Genomic DNA, 20,996 nt, shown 5'->3' with positions numbered 1-20,996 from the left:
CCCAGAGAAGGCTCCTGCCCCACCAGCTCTGTGGTGCCCAAGATGCCCAGTGGGTCCTATGATGCTCAATCCAGCTAAGCTGCTGGCAACGCAAATGCCAGTGTGAGACGAGGGTGAGGCTCCTCAAGAAGCATGAGAGCAGTCAACAGGTGCTGCCAGCTGCCTCTACCAATCCTTGTTAAAGGGCTATTTCCAGACTGGGCTTGTTCAGCACCAGGACTTCAGGGTCTTCCTTGACAGGAACAGAGACCCATATGGAACTGACTGCTTCCAGGGGTCTTGTGCAGGAAACTCAGCCCCCTGGGATCCTGGAGGACCATGACAGGGCACCGCTGTTGAAAGGACCTGGCCAAATAAAGAACACCCTTACCAGCAAACTGGAGCCAAAGAAGTTATTGGTGGGCGACACCATGGTCGTCAGTTCTCACAGGGTAAGGGGCAGCAGGCCTCACACCCATTTAGTACTGTATCCTTGTAGCAAGGTCAAACATAATTTGCTTTCAGAGATAATTATACAGCATAAAATAATGGCCAGAGAATGAAATGGCTAAGGCGGTGCAACAATCCTGTGCATTATTTCTTGAGAGTAGCTCTCCTGGAGCACAGTGTCACTTGAATCTGAGTAAACATAGCTAGAATTGACTTGAATGAAATCCATCAATAAGTTAATTCAGAAACATAAATGATACCACACTGCTTATTATGTTTCTGAATAATTGCTTTTCATGGTGACTGTTAATGGATAGGAGTGGGAATGATTGCCAACTCCCTTCAAAATAAAGAAATGGATGCTACAACTAAGTATTGAATACTTAGAAACAAGTAACTAAGTAGATAAGAGATTTAGGCTGCGGTTCTATAACACATATTTAAGAGTAAGGCTCCAAACTCAGTCAGGTTTATTTCTGAGTAGACGTTACAGAAGGGCAGGGAAACGTTAGACTTTTCAGATGTTACTGAATTCCAGTTCTCAATATTCCTCCATGTTAGCCACACTGGCAAAAGTAAAGGTTCCCCTTGACAATTTTTGTCCAGTTGTGTTCGACTCTAGGGGGTGGTGTTCATCCCCGTTTCCAAGCCATAGAGCCAGCGTTTGTCCGAAGACAATCTTTCCGTGGTCACATGGCCAGTGTGACTTAGACACGCAGCGCTGTTACCTTCCCACCGAGGTGGTCCCTATTTATCTACTCACATTTGCATGCTTTCAAACCGCTAGGTTGGCGGGAGCTGGGACAAGCGACGGGCGCTCACTCTGTCACGTGGATTCGATCTTATGACTGCTGGTCTTCTGACCCTGCAGCACAGGCTTCTGCAGTTTAGCCCGCAGCACCACCACGTCCCACTGGCAAAAGCCAGGGGAAATTGCAGTCCATCAACATGTGCTGAGTCACACTTTCCCGACCCCTGTATTGCAGAACCATAGGAAAGACATCAACGCTTCTTAGAAGTAATCTAAACCGGCAAGAGGTGATAGACAAGAGCATAACCATGTAGTCCTGGGTATGTCTCCTTTCTCATCTTTTAAGCAGCTACTGAGATATCGGAGTGTCCAGATTGCTATTATTAGTTTCTACTTCTTCTGCAAGTTGCTCTTCCTTAAATTTCCTACATGACAGCAGTAAGCACTCCTATCCGCATGAAAGCCAGCTCTAGGAGCTTTGGTAGATTAAGAATTTCAGTTCCATCCTATCTTTGAATATCGTTCCAGAAACAATAAAATGAAAAGTATTTTATCAACTCCCAAAATATTCATTTTCTTTCTAGTAGACACTCCTGGATCATAGTGGGACCTATGCCTGAATCAACATGAAGAAAAACAAGCCATTGCACCAAGCCGTTGTACTCAGTTGTTACAAGTACCTAATAATTTTGTATAGGCAGCCCCAATGCTTGACAGAATAAGGCAACAATCTCAAATGGCAAATGTAGGGGGCAGCAATGGAAATACCTCTGCTATTTTTTTCTGAGCCTTCAACTGAAATTCCCCTCTGTTGGAAAAAACACTTCTCAGGCACTCCCTAAACTGTCTGTTAATCTCAATAGTGGCACACTTTGCATTCTCTGCTGGGGTTCAGCAGGGAGCTCTTTAGCAGAAAATTCTAAGCCATGTCAGTTAACGTGGCATCAAACTGCTGTTGTGTGTAGGGGTTTTGAGCCAAATGCACTTAAACTTTTCTTTCACACTTTTGTGCTCACAGCATATAGGTCAGGAGTAGTGCAGGATTTCAACTGTCTCTTTAGGTAGGCTGCCAGCTGCAATAGGTTCCTGAGAAGAAAGGCAGAAAACAAATCAAATCAGTATAATTAAATATATCTGAGAGGCAGCTGAAGTCATCACGTGATGGCCTTGATCTGCACACTCCACTGAGTGCTGCTGACCTGTGCAAAACTTACCAAAAGGTACCACACGGGCTGGGGCCTAGGTCTTATCTGGTAGTCCATAAAGCTTTCCTCTTGGCTTTTTTGAACCTAAAGCTGCAAAGAGATAATGCAAATATTTCCTGCCACTAAATTGTGACATTCAGCAATCCCCTTTCCTTCCCTGGCAAGTAGCACAGAGTAGCATTATAAGTAATGATACTTTTTGTCACCATGACAACGAGATGGTCAGGCAGAATTATCCTTCTGGGGATTCACAGTTCAAAGCTTACAGCAACATTTCCTCCAACTGCCTATTAGTACCATGCACAAATGCAGCTGGGTTACATCTTGGGGGGGGGGGGAGCCAAACAGACAGTCCTTCTGTTTGCTGAGGTCTCCATCTCTCATTACAACCTCACTTAGTCCAATCCCAAGAGAGCAATCCCCTCTGCCATTACGGTCTGTCTGTTTATTCAAATTCTTAACCAAAGTCATCCAATCCCATTTTGGGGGAAGGTAAGAGCGCCTATGTAGAAGCCAAATGTAACTTTAGGATGGAGAGGTTCACTATAAAATATAGTATACAATGAAATACTGCACATGAAAGCTAAATCTATCATTTGTTTTTCAAGGAGGAGGAAGTAACCAATTCTTGTGGAAATATTCTGAGGTTTGAATGCTGTTTGTGAATTCAGTATGGGGGAACCAGTCAGTTTTAATTTCTCCCGCATTCAGGTTGTTTAAAACTCAAATTCTGTGTCCTGAACAGAAAGTAATAGAAACATTTTGGTAAATTCCTGCCTTCCTGCTATATCATAGATGAAGATGAGGAGCGTCTTAGGAAAAAAAAAAGCTAGTAACCCTAAATCAGCAGCACAAATATGGTTGAATATACATGGACTGAAATCTAAAGTCAAGCATTCAAAGCCCTGGGTCTGACTAGGCAGATTCATCAATTTCAATTTCTCCTACATTCAGATAAAATATCAAGAACAAAAACTGACATTTTCCAATCCCAAATATGAAGAAATATGCAGATTTTGGTGGGCAAATATTCGTCAAAACGAATGGAAAGAAAGTTGTCACCCATTCCTATTGTGAATGTGAAATCTGATTTCACATGCAAAAACTTTTGATGTTCCACACTCACTTAAGGGGATCATGAACAGGCTGAAGTTTGCCTGACCAACCAAATCAGAGCAACAAAATTCCCTTCCAATTTCCATCTCCTACCAGAACTTCCATCTCCTAACAACATTTGGCAGCGGTCTCATCCGTGTTGAAACGGCCTCCTGTGTGTCTGCCACCTGTCTCTCAGTTATCATAAGACATTTCAGAAAAGATGCACGTGTTTCTACAAAAAAAAGGGGGCTACCTTGGGGAGACATTTAAAGAGATGCATTTCCTCATGGCCCCAACATACATATATATTTGGAAATACACCTACCACACTTCCACCCCAAACATTACAGTGTATACCAAAGTGGCATATGATAGGTGAAAAAAGAAACATATCCCCACCAAATGTGAAGCTGTCTTTAGAATAAATACCAACTTTTGATGAGCAAGTATCTTGATGCCAGTGCTATGATCTAAGAAGGCCATTTCACTTCACCAAGACTACCATCTTGAAAAAGCATCTCATTTTCACCTAGTCTCTACAGACCATTCTCCTTGCACTATTTTCCTTTAAAAATGCTGTCAAACTGACCTGCCATAAAGGTTCCCCTTGACAATTTTTATCCAGTCGTGTCTGACTCTAGGGGGCAGTGCTCATCCCCGTTTCCAAGCCATAGAGCCAGCGTTTTGTCCGAAGACAATCTTCCGGAGTCACGTGGCCAGTGCGACTTAGACACAGAACGCTGTTACCTTCCCACTGAGATGGTCCCTATTTATCTACTCGCATTTGCATGCGTTCGAACCGCTAGGTTGCCAGGAGCTGGGACAAGCAACGGGCGCTCACTCTGTCGCGTGGATTCGATCTTACAGCTGAAGATCTACAGACCTTACAGCACAGAGGCTTCTGCGGTTTAACCCACAGCGCCACCACGTCCCTGACCTGCCATAAGAGGCTCCACTTATTCCTCTCCTTGGCCATATTGTTTTCCTTGCCTCTCCTTTCCTAGCCTGTAATATCAAAGCAGTTCAATTGCAAAAGCAGCCAGGGAGAATTAAAATCGAAGGTATTCAATGAGCTGAGACTTAATGAGCTTCCTCAGTTTTTGTTTTGTTTTGCTTCGCTTCGCTTTGTGGCCTGTAATCTAGTTTCCAGGAGCACAGGTAGTCAAAAGCAGTTATCTGATTGAAAGCTCTTTGCTTGCTAATTTTTTATCAGTGGGAATAAAGATGATTTTCAGTGGGCACAGAAATGAAAGTGACTGAAAAAGAGCAGAGGGAATGGCGGGAGCAGGCAAACCTTAATGAACACGTGCAGGCATTTTACCTGAGCAAACACTACAGGCACTTTTAAGGGCAAGGAATTCAATTTCCTTTAATAGGAGCATGTTGATGATAATAATGTCAGTGAAGAGCCTTTTTATAAGCTCCAGGCCTAGTTTAAAGTCCACCTTTTAAATCAATTCTTAATGAGCCCAAACCGAATAATCACACCAAATCATGGGCCAGCGCTTTCCGTTCTGTGGGGAGTAGTATTTTCAAAAGCTCCCAAAGGTCTTGGAAGGGTCTGAGGCATTAACAAGTCTGAGACAAATCAAGCATATGCATATTGCATGCAAAGCTGAGGGGCACAGAAAAAGTGTATAAAATATGCCTCTACTATCCCAAGTATGCCAGACCATTAGGAAAAGCTGCCTTCTGGTTCAATCATTGCCTATCTGGATAAACGTATCGGGAAATGCCTAGTCTCTCTCCTTTCAGCCACTGCCTTCTACATGTGGAAAATGACAAATATGAGGGGGTTTGTGTTCTGATAGGGTGTATGCATCTCCTCTGTGGTTTTGATGCTTTCTATGTGAAAAAATCAGGCACTGCACTCGTTATGCCAGCAAGTTTGGAAAAATCAGCAGTGCCCAGAGGATTGGAAAAGATCAGTCTACATTCCAATCCCAAAGAAGGGCAGTGCCAAAGAATGCTCCAATTACCGTACAATTGCACTCATTTCACACACTAGCAGGGTTATGCTCAAAATCCCACAAGGTAGACTTCAGCAGTATCTGGACCGAGAACTCCCAGAAGTACAAGCTGGATTTCAAAGGGGCAGAGGAACTAGAGACCAAATTGCTAACATGCGCTGGATTATGGAGAAAGCCAGAGAGTTCCAGAAAAACATCTACTTCTGCTTCATTGACTATACAAAAACCTTTGACTGTGTGGACCACAGCAAACTATGACAAGTTCTTAAAGAAATGGGAGTGCCTGACCACCTTATCTATCTCCCCAGAAATCTATATGTGGGACAGGAAGCAACACTTAGAACTGGATATGGAATAACTGATTGGTTCGAAATTGGGAAAGGAGTACGACAAGGCTGTATATTGTCTCCCTGCATATTTAACTTATATACAGGATACATCATGCGAAAGGCAGGACTGGATGAATCCCAAACCGGAATTAAGATTGGCGGAAGAAATATCAACAACCTCAGATATGTAGATGATACCACTCTGATGGCAGAAATTGAGGAGGAATGAAAGAACCTCTTAATGAAGGTGAAAGAGGAGAGCGCAAAAAATGGTCTGGAAAAAAAAGATCATGGCCACTGGTCCCATCACCACCTGGCAAATAGAAGGGGAAAATATGGAGGAAGTGACAGATTTTATTTTCTTGGGCTCCATGATCACTGCAGATGGGGACAGCAGCCACAAAATTAAAAGACTCCTGCTTCTTGGGAGGAAAGCGATGACAAACCTAGACAGCAAAGGTCCGCATAGTCAAAGCTATGGTTTTTCCAGTAGTGATGTATGGAAGTGAGAGCTGGACTGTAAAGAAGGCTGGCTGCCGAATAATCAATGCTTTTGAATTGTGGTGCTGGAGGAGACTCTTGAGAGTCCCCTGGACTGTAAAGAGGTCAAACCTGTCAATTCTGAAGGAAACCAACCCTGAGTGCTCACTGGAAGGACAGATCCTGAAGCTGAGGCTCCAATATTTAGGCCATCTCATAAGAAGACTCCTTGGAAAAGACCCTGATGTTGGGAAAGTGTGAAGGCAAGAGAAGAAGGGGACGACAGAGGACGAGATGTTTGGACAGTGTCACCGAAGCTACCAACATGAATTTGACCAAACTCCGGGAGGCAGTGGAAGACAGGAGGGCCTGGTGTGCTCTGGTCCATGGGGTCACGAAGAGTCAGATACGACTTAACAACTAAACAACGATGTGTAAAAAGTGATGGGGGGAGGTTAGCCACTCTCTCCTAATTTGGGTAACAGTGACTGAACACAGCTCACTCAAACATTGTAAATTTCACACTTTATGTGGCATGGTATATATTCATGCCACACACTCTCCACTCTTTCTAAGAATAGTAATTGTTTTGTGCTTTCAGAGAATGTTTGAAATGGAAAGAATTATTGTTGAAGTAATGAGGCAGTTCATATTAATGTTCTTCATTTTCTGGCAGTAAGTAGGCTTAAAAAATAAACACATATTCATTTTGTTTAATATTTGATGAATATAATGTATTTATTACTTAATATTTTCTGAATATATAGGAGCAAATATGTGAAGAAAGTGTGGCCTGTGGGCCACATGAGGTCTCCAAGGGGCATTTAAGAAGTTTCCCAGGATCTTCAACAGCTCCATGAAAAAAAAGGAAAAGGAAAAAAGAAACATTTTTAAATAAAAAAAGAACAATCATGATTTCCTGCTCCTACAGATGTCTAGGAGCATCGGTTTTCATCCTGTTGGCCCTGGAGACAGGCTTTCCTAAGGTCTCTCAAAATTTTTTTTTAAAAAAGTCAAACTGGAGATATATATGGAACTATATGAATTTCATTGGTTTGTCCTGCACAGAATTCATTGTTTTAGGCTGTTTTTTTTGTTTGTTTGTTTGTTTTTTGTTTTGTTTTGTTTGGTAATTAGCAGTTTTCTGCCCAGAGTGAACGTTCCTTGGGGTATTTTATAGCTATTTGTATCCGCCTCCTCTAGAGCGATGGGTGAATTTTGCTGAGCTGGCCTTCTTGGAAGCCACCATTCCAGACTCTTCCAGGAGTTGCTTCTAGGAGTTTTCTGTGGCTGATTTCATCTGTTCCCTCAATGTAGGTGGGACGGGTGTATCTCATGAAGCCGTCTTAGCTGGAAGTTACCATTCTGGTCTATTTTTTCACAATATCATTTTTCTGCCCAGAACGAGTACCGGGATGTTGTTCCTGGGGATGGTTTGTAGTTTGCTGTATCTGTCTCATCTAATCACGTATGTTTGCTAATTGTTTATCCTACTCAGAAGTTGTCATTCCTGCCATTGTGTGCTGTACCAGTGGGTTTGGTGCAATAAAGGGTTAATAAAGAGTAATATTTGTTCTGTCGGAAGTCTAAAATAGTGTTCATCAGATCCCACTATTTATGACACCAATTTTCATTAAGAAGTGCCTGCTCCGTTCCATTCAGTCCCATTTCAGCTTTTACTTAGTCATGTTACTTAAGGTCAAGTATACTGTGACCAACTTTCTGTGGCAAGCACAACGACTTGCACTTATTTGTTATTTTTAATTTTTAATAGACTTTACTGTTTGTGTTATTTTAAAACTTTACCGTATGAATTGAATTTTTAATTTAAAAACTGGGCTGGATGATGGTAAAGTGGAGGTGTGGAGATGTGAGGGTTTTCAAAAATCAAAAAAGAGGTATGGTCCTGAAAAGTTTGGGAACCCCTGATCTAATGCAACCTTCACCCAGCCTGATCCCCTTCAGGTATGTTAGACTGAAACCCCATCACTACCATTCAGTGGTTATTATGGGTATGTAAGATGGGAACTGTAGTCATAAGTTTGGCAAGGCTCATATAATGCAGTCAGTATTTAAGTGGCAGCACATGCTCAAAGTCAGTGGCTTAGTTCAACTTAAGAAGGAAGTGAAGCATGCTGTGGCACACTTCCAGATCATTCCATCTTGACATGAACTTGATGGTAGTCGATGTTCTTTCCAGATCACAAGGACTGCTGCAAAAATCACACTGATGATTTTTGAAAGCTTTAGTGAAGAGGAGCAGACGGTCACAGTGTGTGCTGGAAGAAGGGTCCAGAACCATCTGTGGCCAACCAACCGCTTTTACAAGCTGTGAATTTTGAAAGCCCGAGAAAAACGGAGAGGCTGCAATGAGAAGAGATCAGCAGAGACAGTCTATTAGGAAACCAAAACAGTTTTAATTGCCAGGGGAAGTAGGTGCCTCCACATTTAAACCACTACTGATGTCTACTACTTGATGTGTATTAGTGGGGATTCTTCTAGCAAACAATAAAATATGTATGACAAAAACTGTGCTGACAGTTTCTGCTTGGGGTCAGAGATTCTCAAACTGTAGGCCACAAGACACTGGAGATCTGTGGCCGCCATTCAGATGCTCCATAGAAAGAAACAGAGCAATCAAGAACTTCTCTGCCTGGCTCTGCCCTTGATTTAGTTTTGTCCAACAGAACTCACCAAGACTGCTTTGGCCAAGAGATTATGAATGCCATAATGTGGTGCTGGTAAAAACTATTAATTTTCCTCTAAACATTTACTAGTTACTACTAACCTTATTGAACCAGACCTGAGGGTAGAACTAAGAAATATCTCCCCCTCATTTGGTAGAATGTCTCTCACAAAACAAATAAACAAACAAACCAAGCACATCTATCACATTAGAAAGGCAAGGTTGCAACAGTTAAAATGGAAGAACCTCATCAATTTTCAAAGGATCCAGAAATAAAAAGTGGGAGGATTGTGACCCTAGGGCAGTGATAGTGAAGCTTCAGTTGCAAGGTGAGCTAGACTTGCTGGGCCTCACAGGTGGAAGATTTAGAATTACTGTATGATGCTTCTTTGACTCTCTGGGGGAAGAGACAAATCTCAGGATAAGTGGCACTGAAGGAAGATAAAGTCTGGTTTTACCGTATATATTGTGTGATAGCTTTAAAGCCTGGATGCCTATCTCCATCCATTCTCAACTGGTGGCAGGACTCCCTGTCTCAGAACAAAGGTCTTTGAAGATGTTTTGTGTTCACTGAACACCAAATAACCCACGGGCAAGGGCAGGAGATGGCGGGAAACCCAGTGAATGCACACATAGAGGCCCATGGTACCATTTGAAGCAAAGCAGGATATGGAGAGTCTTGTCCCAAGTGCCCAATCAATTGGCCTAGCTAGCGATTGACTCTTGCTTGCCATTTTGACCACTTGTACATTGGACCAATTGAAAATGGTGACATCCTACAGGCCTTTCCCCTGGCGTCAGGTTTAGCCCTGAAACCCCAAGGAATGGGATCTTAGTGCTAGCTCTCTTACCAGCTGAGGTAGAAAGAGGCCCCTACTGCATTTCCCAGCCCATTTCCCATTGCTTGTGGCTGCTACTTCATCTGCATTACTCACCCTCTGCATGCCTTGCAAAGAGAAGCACAAGGGTTGGCAGCTCGGTGAGAGAAATGTTGGATGCAAATGGCAAGCCATGCCCAGATGCTTGGCTTTGAGAGGTCTTTCCTCTGAGCATAGCACACAGGGCAGAATGATGCAGAAGATTGCCTCACTTTGGCAGACCATGTTACTCTGCCTGTGCTGTCAGACCTGCAGGAGATCGACAAATTAGAGGCAGTGTTTTTAGGTTTTACTGCAGGAGAGGTAAAACAGTCTATGTGCCTCAGACAAATCTAAGACACAGCATGCTTCCTTCCATTTTAGTATGTTAACAGTGTTGTTCATCAGTGGCATCTCGTATCTTTCAAATTGCAGTAGCGGGACTCAAAATTTAGCAGGCCAAAATAGCTGAATGTTGATTTAAAAACATTGCCTCGTTGATTGTTTTTCTCTCATTTTCAGCAAGGCAACTACCAGGTTGGTTCATACCACAAAGTACTCGTACAGCTGCATGTTTTGCATGGATTTCAGTCAATTTTATGGTTCAGAATCAACATTCTGTCTGGTGGGTTTAAAAACAATACAAACAAACAATCTCTGAAATTGAGAGAATGAATGAGCAGGTATTAAAATTCACTAGATACCACAGACTGGCTCCTTTCTCCATCTGTGCTCACCAGAGAGAGGCTCAACAGAAGAGCTGCAAGATAGAAATGAGGTGCCTTGACAAAGCAGACTGTGTGCAACAGCCAAGTAAAATCCTCATCAGCACAAACCCTGACTTCAGTCTTTTATATTATACTGACATATATGAGGTGTGAATAATTCCAAAGAACAATGCGGTTTGGATTACAGCAAGTAAATGGGGAGGGATGATCTCTCATAGGGCAAACTTCAAATCCCCATCTTTCCTTATAGCTCTGGTTGCATTCTCCTTGAAAGGAGGAGCACAACCTCTGTCCCAGTGGTTTCCAACATTGGGTCCCCAGATGTTCTTGGACTACAGCTCCCAGAAATCCTGGCCAGTACAGCTAGAGGTGAAGGCTTCTGGGAGTTGTAGCCCAAGAACATCTGGGGACCCAACGTCGGGAACCACTGCTCTTTCCCACCACTAATTCTGCTGATGTCTGCAACCCCCTGGTTTTGTCAGTGTAAGTCAGTGCATCGTTTTCAAGGACAGGTGCTGAAATGATTCAGGCAAGAAGAGGTGCTACCTGAAGAACTAATTGACAACCAGAATCCTGTTACATATTTACATCCCAGTGTAACCCCATTGGCTTACAGTTCTGTGGTGAATTGCCACCAGTTAAATCAGTGCTTCTTCTTCTAGTCAGTCTAGTCAGTCGCCAAGTGGCTATTGTGTGGCAAGTAAAAAAAAATAACCCTGACATAACTGGCAGCATTTAGACATTGAGCTTTACTCTGATGGAGTCACGGTGGTGGCCCTAACAAACATGATCCTGGCCAATATGCAATATTCCTTTCTGTTTAAACTGGCCTCTCTTACATGGATAGTAGACAGGTTGGCTAAAATCCTATTGCTTCATGTGGTAAATTGCACCAGAGGAGGCCCATTACATCAATGGCGATGTAATGGGTTCCATTGATTCAAATGGGGCTACGCTATCTGTGACTTGCTGAAACAAGGTAAGCACAGTTAGAATAGGTCCATTTGACTCCATGGAATTTATGGAGGTGCTGACTCACCAAATGGACCTCCTCTGCTATAATTTTCTATATTAAGAAGAGAGTTTTGACCATTGTGTTGTTGGAGAGGGTGGAATTCTTCCATCCATTGCCCTATGTGTAGGCAATTTCTTCTTTCTGTTGCTCATCCATCTTCTGTATCCCCAGCTGCTTGCCATTATGACTAAAGGATTCTGGATGTTGTAGCCCCAAAACATACCTTTTCCAGGCTCTGCAGCTAAACTGAAAATGCATAACTCTTTCCCTACCTCCACTGCTGAGCTATGGGAGGAGATTATAAGAAGAAGAGGGGAGATGCTGATGAAATACAAAAAACTTGGGGAGATTCCAAAGACATAGCCATGTCTCTTTCAGCATGTTGGTGAGGGAAGCAAGGACAGACAACTATTATGGCTCCTTAAAGGATAGCATACAGTGGTGCCTCGCTTGACGAGGATAATCTGTTCCAGCAAAATCACTGTAGAACGAAATGTCATCACGTGAAAGTAAAAATCCCATTGAAATGCATTGAAAAAACCGGTTCAATGTGTTCCAATGGGTGAAATACCTCAGCATCCAGCGAAGATCCTCCATAGGGTGGCCATTTTCCTGTGCCTGTAAAGCGAGGAATCCATCCTAAAACACAGCAGGGAGCCATTTTACACAGCGGGCGGCCATTTGAAAGCCCAACGATCAGCTGTTTTGATTGTCGTTAAGCGAAAAATCAGTTCCCAAAGCAGGGAACCGATCATCATGAAGCAATTTTTCCCTATTAAAACATCATTTTGCGATTGCAAAAGCGATTGCAAAAAGTTCATCGTTAAGCGATTTCCTCATCTAACGAGATAATCTTCAAGCGGGGCACCACTGTATTTGAGTTTTCATAGATTGAAATTCATTTCCTCTGGCTCAAACATTGGGAGCAGGACACTCAGAGAGCTGGAAAATTATTGCTGCTCGGCTGTTTCCCCTAGAAGAAAACCAAGGACAGTGTTTTAACTCAGTGAAAGCTGCCAAGATGGTTTACAGGTGAAATCCAGGTTCAGAGAAAGCCTTGGAAACAATTGTGCTTACAAGAACAGTTTTTCTTGGATTAGACCGATGGCTTAATCTATCATTCGTCTTTGACAGCAGGCAGTATTAGATTCTGCTGCACACTTTCACAAATGTATCAAGCAATAACAGAAAACCCTAACTTTAGGGCAGATAACAAGAGATTTAGTAGCCTCTTAAGCCTAAGGGAGCCACATCTGCAATGAGATCCTTATCTGAGCTTGAACAAGGAGCTTCAATTCTTCCACCTTTTTCCTCTTAAAAAAAAAAAAAAGATTTCATCCAGGCAAAAATGTTTATAAAGCCCAGCAGCTTGGTCAAGTCTCTGTGTGTGATATGCCATCAAGTTGCTTCCTACTTATGGTGATCCTAACATGGCTTTTGAAATATGTGAAATGTTCAAGGTTGCAGAGCAACCCAAATCCCCTGGGGCTTAGTCCAGTCCTCTACCCCAGAGTTCCTCAACCTTTTTACTAGTCCGGACCGGCGGAGTCCCTGATGGAGGTGGGGTGGCCCTTTGCGCTTGCCCTCTCTGACGCACACGCACGGTGGTTGGGGAATGTGCGCGCGTTCCCTCACCACTTCGTGCATGCGCAGAAGCACCTGCCCACCCATGGCAGTGGTGGTGGAAGCCTGGGAGTCTTTTTAATTTTATCCGGCTCTTGCCTACCCCCCAGCCGTCGCTGCTGGGAGGAGGGCCACTGGAACACCCGGGCCTCGCCCTGCCTTCTGGCTCCCCCCAGCCCCGTTGCCGCCGCCAGGCCGCAAGGGCAGACCTCCCACCCCCCCTCCGCATGCACTCCCCTCCCCATAGCTGCTTTGCGCACACGGGGGCTTGCATGAAGGGGTGAGGGAGCGTTCACGCTTCTGACACGCACGTGCACAAAGCAGCTGGGGGGAGGGGAGTATTTGTGTGTGGGGGGGCGGGAGGTCTGTCTTTGCAGCCCGGTCAGGCTCAAGCCATGGACCGGCAATGGGCCGCAGACCGGGGGTTGACGACCTCTGCTCTACCCATTCCACCATGCTGGCTCTAGGTGAATCTATTGAGAGTTATTTGGCCAATGTTTCTTGGTTGGCCTGTCATCAGGAGACCCCAACCACAATATTACCAGTCTCGCTATTCAGGGACAAAATTACGTGCTCCACCAAATATCTTTTAGTATTAGTACTCACAAGAACATTGCAGCCACATACAGTATATGTGTGCCTTGGTTCAGGCAGAGCAGTTGGAAAGCCAGTATCTATACTCACAGCAACCTCAGTAAAAAAATCCCCTATTGAAGTTGAAAATGTCATTGTTCAGCTGTGATTTACAACTCAGATGTTTATGCCTTCATAAACCTATATGTTAAGAAACACACAGCTGACCTTTGTATAATCATCATCATCATCATCATCATCATCATCAAACTGCAGAGCTGGAAGGGACCATCAAGTCCAGTCCCTCCTAAGGAGGCACAGTAGGGAATTGAACTCCCAACCTCTGGCTCTACAACCAGATACTTAAGTCGCTGAGCTATCCAGCAGTTGTTTTCGTTTTGTCTTTTCCCTAGAATGAAGAAGATAACTTAAAAGAAAAAAAGAACAGGTGCTAAATTTGCTTTTTTATTTTCTCTGTGTTTAGCTACTGTAATTAGGAAGGACAGCTGAAAAAATATTATGAAGGCTTTAAAAAGCCACTCGTCCAGAGTTTACAGCTCTTTCAAAATATTGCCTGCTGCATGGAAATAAAGCAAATATTTCCAGTGTTGCAGGATGCCAAAACAACAGGAAAGCAATCATCGAGATATTAAATCATGGTGACATTTTTATTTGAGTTCCAACACTTTATGTTAGAGTGGCCAACAGTCTAAAGCTTCTGCTTCTTTTTTTTAATAAAAGAAATCAGATTCACTGCCAGGATTTCGAAGTAGTTAATTAACCAGTTAGATTACAGTGCTCATAAGGTAATGTTACAGAATGCATTAACTGCATAGTGCAAAAAAAAAAAAAAACAAAAAAAAAAACCAGAGCAGCAATAAAATATTCACAGGGACATTGTTGGCCAATATCTAATGGAAAGAATGATGAAAGAACGAACTGGCATGAGAGCCAAGATTTTTAAATGTGGTCAATTACAGCCTCCAATCACGAAGTAAGAGTAATGGTTAGCTTATGGCTTACCACCAATATCACACAGAACATATCTAATCTCAACCAATTTTGGAAAATAAGCAACATCAGGCAAGCCTGGGTAGTACTTAGATGGGAGACCACAAAGAAAACGGGAAGAATATCCTGGTAAGGCTAGGAAAAACTTCTGCCGTAAACCCTGGAAAGCTACTGCCAGTGAGAGCTGCCAACAGTCGGAGCTTTAACAAGAGCATGGCAAATTGAGAAGTGCAGGCAAAGTATATGCAACGTGCATCTACTATCCCAAGCATGCTGTGCTGTTAGGAGAAGGGTATATTTCATATGCAAGTTCTGTTCACTCACTTCCTACTCTGGAGTAGCTCACCATGCAGAGAGAGGAATAACTAGTACTCCCATTTCCATCGTCACTTTCAATGCAAAGAAAGTGGAAAGTCTTCAGGGGAAAGGTCTCTGCTTGCATGCAGAACCCCAAGAATAGCTAAATAAGGTTTACACATTCAAATTCATATGTGCTTTGATTTGGATTCATGCATTGAGCAAGAAGTTGGACTCAATGGCCTTATAAGCCCCCTTCCAACTCCATGATTCTATGAAACTGAGCAAAGCGTTATGAATTTCAAACTTCACACAGAATTGTGTATGTTCATGATTTAACACTGCCTGGACTCTTTTTGGTGATTGAGAAACAGAGCGTGCGGGCACCATTTTGTATTCTTGCCTTGGACATAAAGTAAGAGTCCAAGAGTTATCACTCTCCCGATCCTGGGCTAGATAGATCAATGGTTTGACAGCTTCCAACAGGAGAGAAAGCACGGATGCAAATCACTGGGGAAAATAGCAGACAAGAAGACAAAAGCCACAATAACTTCAGGATCTCAGATTCCACGTGTAGCTATTTCCAGTCTATTTCCAGGTCATGTTCCCCACATGTTCCTTCTGATTTGGTGTAAGTGTCGAAAGGCTGGGATGGGCTAACCCCCAATAACTTTGAGAAGGGCCATTAGCTTAGGGATAGACTAGCCCATACCTTGTACACAGATGGTTCCATTTTCAGTCTTTGCCATTCCTAGGAATGTTGGATAAGAATCTTGCCCAAGGTCGGTGATGGAAATGGATTGATGGCTCTATTTGAGACATCTTCTCTGTGTAGACACTCACGCTACCCTGGAATAATGGTTAGGATTGAGAAGTAGCTCCATTATAAATACTCACAGGCGGAAATAGTAAGAGCAGAACTAGCGCTTGGACAATACCAGAAAATGCACCAATTTCTGCACTGAGACAAAAGTATGACTAGTCGTTCTGTCATACCAACCATCTCGTGTCTGGTGCCCTGCATATGCTTTAGTCTGTGAGTCCCATCATAGCAAACACTGCCGGTGGTGGACATCATGGAAATTGAAATTAAAAATGTTTGGAGACCACCATGTTTAGAGGACTAGCCTGGAAAAGAAACTATGATCAAAAGGTCTGCCGTTATGATTGTGGAAGGTAAGTGGAATAGATGTCTGTTACAGTCTCTGAGCTTACAAACGCACTGCTCGCAAAGACATTGAGGCTGTACTCCTATTGTTACGTACCTAGCTGTACACCACACTCCTTGGATGACAATGGGGTTTACTTCTGAGAAGAAATGTTTACATGATTGTTGTGGTGCCATGGCCCTCAGGGTCAAGGCACAGGGCCTTTTTATTAGAAGGGGGAAAGACATCTTATCTGCAATCACCCTTTCTTCCCCCTTCTGAGCTTGAATAGGTATGTATGAGGAGCAGTATAATCTAATGACGTAGCCCTGTTGTCATCCAGAGCATTGGGTGAAAGAGGGGTTGACATAGATGGGGCAGTTAAGACCCATTAGATTTACAAAATTCCTGTCCCGGGTGGAGATAGTATAAATCAACTCAGCTGGCTGCAGTTTTTAGAGATGTGGCTGAGAAGATGATCATGCTGAGTGCCTCCACTTCAGAATTTGGCACTGCATTTCTGAATGATTAGGACTGAACTCTGACACACCCCCATGCAGTACTCTCAGCCCGGCATGAGTTCTTGCTTCACATGTGAATCCCTGAGGAGGGAGAGGACAATAGTCACCTCCAAGTTTCTCAACTGTGTGGAGAGCTTCCATAGTTCTCCAGCTCATCCTAATGCCCTCTGCACATAAAGAGGAATGGGAAGAGGAGACTGAGGGAGAGAAATTAGTGGGCTACCCGCTCCGCCTGTGTTTGCTTTGTACACAAAGTGAACATTTGCCTGGGGTTCTCGTCAGTGAAATGTGGGCCACTCACTGGAGCGAGTTTGCTACAGGTTTCTCCCAAAATGCAGCACTTCTCTTTTATAAAAGAGAATTTAATGGCATGTGGGGACTCTAATGGGAAGGGGAATAGCCCTTTTTCAGCTTTGTTGATGGAATAGTTTCTACTAGCAGAATGACACCATTGTATCCAGACCTTTCTTGCTAATGACTTACTTTTTGTTGGGCTGATTAATGAACAGGGATGTTGGCAAGTCTCTGGGTCAGAGTCTGATTTCAAGTCTTCAGTCCCAAGCCCAAGGTTCAAGTCTGAGTTTCAACTCGATGGCCTCTCTACCTGCTCCCATCACCGCTGTCAGAAGCAGTTAGGAAGACCCATCCCTCATAGAGACTTGACAACATGATTTAGAAAAATGGATCCAAGTCATGAGTCAGGTCCAAGTCTTCAACAACAAAACCCCCAAGTAGAGTCTCAGTCAAGTCACCAGTGTGACTTAAATCAAACATTACTCAATATTAATCTACACCCTGCTATGTCTAGTATCATCCCTGCTGAAGAATTCTGGATAGCTCAGAAGTTTGCACACATGTTTGCTCTTTGCTGACTGCTCTAATATAGATTATATTAATACAGATTTCTGAAGCCTCTACATTGTTAATGACACCTGTATGCAATGGCTGTTTTATTATTGCTTTTTGGCACAGAGGAAATGACATTTGCCCAGAGAAATAAAGGTGAGTGTAACCATCTCTCTCAATCATTTTTACCTACACAGTAGGCTGCATTTCACAAATATTTAGTCAAGCCATTGTTTCATACCAGCCCAGTTTGAATTTGTCATTTTTCTTACAAGCAGTGGAATATGGAAATGTATTATGTCTCAAAAAGGGCCAGGAGAATAATATAGTTTGGATCCAAAATATGCTCACCTGTTTTTTTTGGTCTTATCAAAATCAATGAAAAATTAATTATGACTTTGAGAGCTAAGTGAAATTCAGCTAGCCTGGACCCATCATTGTTATAACCAAGAAATGGTGTAACTTGGCAAATAAGAAAATAAGCTGCCATCCATGATGGGGCTAGGTTAAATCTCAAGTTTTTCATATGTTTACTTGTTCACTGTAAGCCAACAGGAAGAAATGTGTGGCCTTCCAGCTGCTGTTGGGCTACAATGCCTTTCAGCACCTAGGCAGCATAGCTAGGGGATGGAGGATCATGGGAGTTGCAGTTCAGCAAAACTGTGAGGGCCATGTATTCACCAGCCCTTCTTTAGACAGAATGATACTTTTTAGCTTCAAACCCACATTATCATGAAAGGGATAATAAAGCTAGCCTGCCTTCTATGGCTGTTGTGAGATTTACTAAGATATGAGGAGCATTTTAGCACTGAAAGTACTGTATACTAAGCACTATGTCTTTGAAAAACAGAGGTAGTGCAGAATATTAAATGTTTGAGGCTGTCCCCCTCTTTACACACACACTTTACACACACACTTTACACACACACACACACACACACACACAGAAGATAGATGCAGCATATGCCAAGAATGGCAAAGTAGCAGCAGGGAAACGCAGCAGAATGGCAGGAAGATTAATCTATTCCATCCTGCAAGCGCAGACCCTTCTTTGAATGAAAGGAATTGATTAAGATTTGAGAGCGGGGAAGCTCTGCGGAATAAAACAGTGAAGCAGCTGCCTTCCCTGCATGCTGCAAGGCAGAGGATGAAGTGTGGGGAGAGCCCTGCCTGCATCTGTTCTTGGATGGAATGGCTACGCGATTTGCTGAAGGTGGGCAAGCGGGAGTGGAAACCGTGACAAAGCAATGATGGGACAAAGAAGTCAAGGAGTCAGGCAGCTTCCAGTGCTTCCAACTGCAAAGACCTCAGCAGCGCCATGCAGCTGAAAAATATTGTCAAGCAGGGCATCAATATTAATAACAGGGCTGCAGCCATTAAATGATTTTAACTTTTAAGCAAATAAACACATGTAATTGATGAACAGTAGTTGCTTTGAAAGAAGATATTTTTAATACAGGTCCTTAAGATAGTAAGCAAGTGCCATCTTAAAGAGTCCTCTCCTCTCTTCTTTCTCCCATGAAAATTCTGTCTGTTCCAAGATAATGCACACATTGCTCACAATAGGCGCTCTCTCGCAAGCACATTTCTTGCTTACAAACTATTGTTTTTGCCCATCTGTGAATCGGTTAACCTATTGGCTAACATATAAATGGCTAACTGACTGGAATTTCCTGAAATGGATGACAGTCCTAGCTGAAATGTGTGCATACTCCAAGCAGTAGGTGGCCTGCCTGCCTGCCCCCCCCCACTGCCCACTGTTAATCTTCTGTTTTCAAACCAATTGTTTGGTTAATATAACCAGTTACATTTAGATGCATTGGCACATTGCTACAGGAATATTTATGAAATGCTGGAAAACGCATAGGAGGTTAAAATAACCAGAGTAATGGAACAGAACCAAATTAGCCTCAAAAAAAAAAAAAAAAAAAAAAAAAAACCACCAAAAAAACCCTGTGCCATTTTCTCTCAGCTTCTCTGATACCAGCTTGTTCACTCTGATCCACTGGAACCCCCCCAAGCCCTGATTTTGTCAATATTATTATGATACTATTACCTGTTACTTGTCAGTTAAATATTTTTAAAATCCATCTTTCTTGTGATGGGGTCGGGTTAAGATACATGGCCTCTCTTTTCCCATTGCCAATGATATTATTGAAGACTGGTTTCTAGGTCCTTCAAGAACTGCTTCTTAGCTCACTGCTAACCTATTGCTCAGCTGAAACTACTGCAAACTTTACTGGCATCTCCTGATCCTAGTGCAATTTCTTCCCTGTTCTCTTCACTCCATTGTTTCCAAATCACCTTTGCTTCCTGCTTTGGCTGAGCCGGAAAAGTCTAGTCATCTGCATATCACTGGGAAGAGAAAGTTACTGTATCTTCATAGGTTGCTGCGTTAAAATCAGAGTCACAAAACAGTCTCATTTTACCTCTGTAAAGTGTTTTGGGGAATAACAAGCTGCTGGGTAAAAGCAGAAAGATCCTGTCTAGTCTGCTTCTAGGGTTAGCCCAAGATATTTGCTGCCTGAGGCAAAGGAGAAGATGCCTGTTCCATGCAAAGAAGCACACTGGACTGGTAGCTTAAGCTTCCTGAAGCTCTGAGAATATGAAAATGTCCTCTATCTGCAACTGAGGGGGAAAGAAGCAGGCTAATGTAGAGGGTGCAGAGCTGACTGCATGGTTCACACAGTTCTGTTTTACAAACAAATATGGCCAAGGCACCATGAGGACTATGGACCACACTAACCTCTCATGAAATGTTTTTGAGCTACTCCAAACTTACCTAGATTCCAAGCCCAAAGTGGACTCTCTTACCTACAAAGGACATTGCTCGTTATAAATCTGTGGAGGTACACGCTGATGTAAAGCACTCTAACATCTCCACAGAATGACAGTTCCCAGGTTTCACTGGGAGGAACCAATAATGGTTAAATGATTTTAAGAGAGTAGCTTTTCAAATAACTGTAGAGCTTTTGAGAGAAAAATGGAACAAGCTGGTTTTCTTCTGCCCCGGAAGACAGGACCAATGCATTTACATTACAAGAACGCAATTTCAGCTACACATTAGAAGAACTTCTTGACTGAAAAAGCTCTTCAACGGTGGAACCGATTACCTTGGAAAGCAGTGCTCTCTACTGCATGGGAAAATCTTTAAAGAGAGCTTGCCTCTAACCAGATGCGTTAACTGTGGGTTTCCTGCACTGGCAGAGGGTTGGATGAAATCACCCTTGGGATCCCTTTTACTGTAAGTGTACAATTCTATGATTTTTGAACACTACACACAAAGAAATGCCTCAAACTCCCTAAACATCAAGGTAATGATGATCCTCCTTTTGCCCCTGTTATAAGCTTGCCATGAGGTCCCTAGATTGCCAGCAGATGGAGGTCAAAGTGCTTCAGCAGAGGCACCTTTTCCTGATAATGTTCATT

At 43.0% G+C, this 20,996-nt stretch overlaps 2 long non-coding RNA genes across 2 annotated transcripts in view; both read left to right on the top strand.

Annotated features, from left to right (window-relative positions):
* The window catches only part of LOC144587760 (uncharacterized), a 29,602-nt gene extending 19,808 nt beyond the window's left edge, over window positions 1-9,794 (top strand). The window contains exon 2 of the long non-coding RNA XR_013542917.1: window positions 1,416-9,794. This is a non-coding gene — a long non-coding RNA (uncharacterized LOC144587760). The remainder of the gene's footprint in view (window positions 1-1,415) is intronic.
* LOC144587783 (uncharacterized) overlaps window positions 1-20,996 on the top strand; it is a 65,457-nt gene that overhangs the window by 19,911 nt on the left and 24,550 nt on the right. The gene's annotated exons all lie outside the window — the stretch shown is intronic.

The sequence above is a fragment of the Pogona vitticeps genome, chromosome 1 (genome assembly GCF_051106095.1).
Source record: "Pogona vitticeps strain Pit_001003342236 chromosome 1, PviZW2.1, whole genome shotgun sequence".
In the NCBI taxonomy this organism is placed as follows: Eukaryota; Metazoa; Chordata; class Lepidosauria; order Squamata; family Agamidae; genus Pogona; species Pogona vitticeps.
Note: the sequence above shows the minus strand (reverse complement) of the source record. Positions and strands in the feature narration are given on the sequence as shown.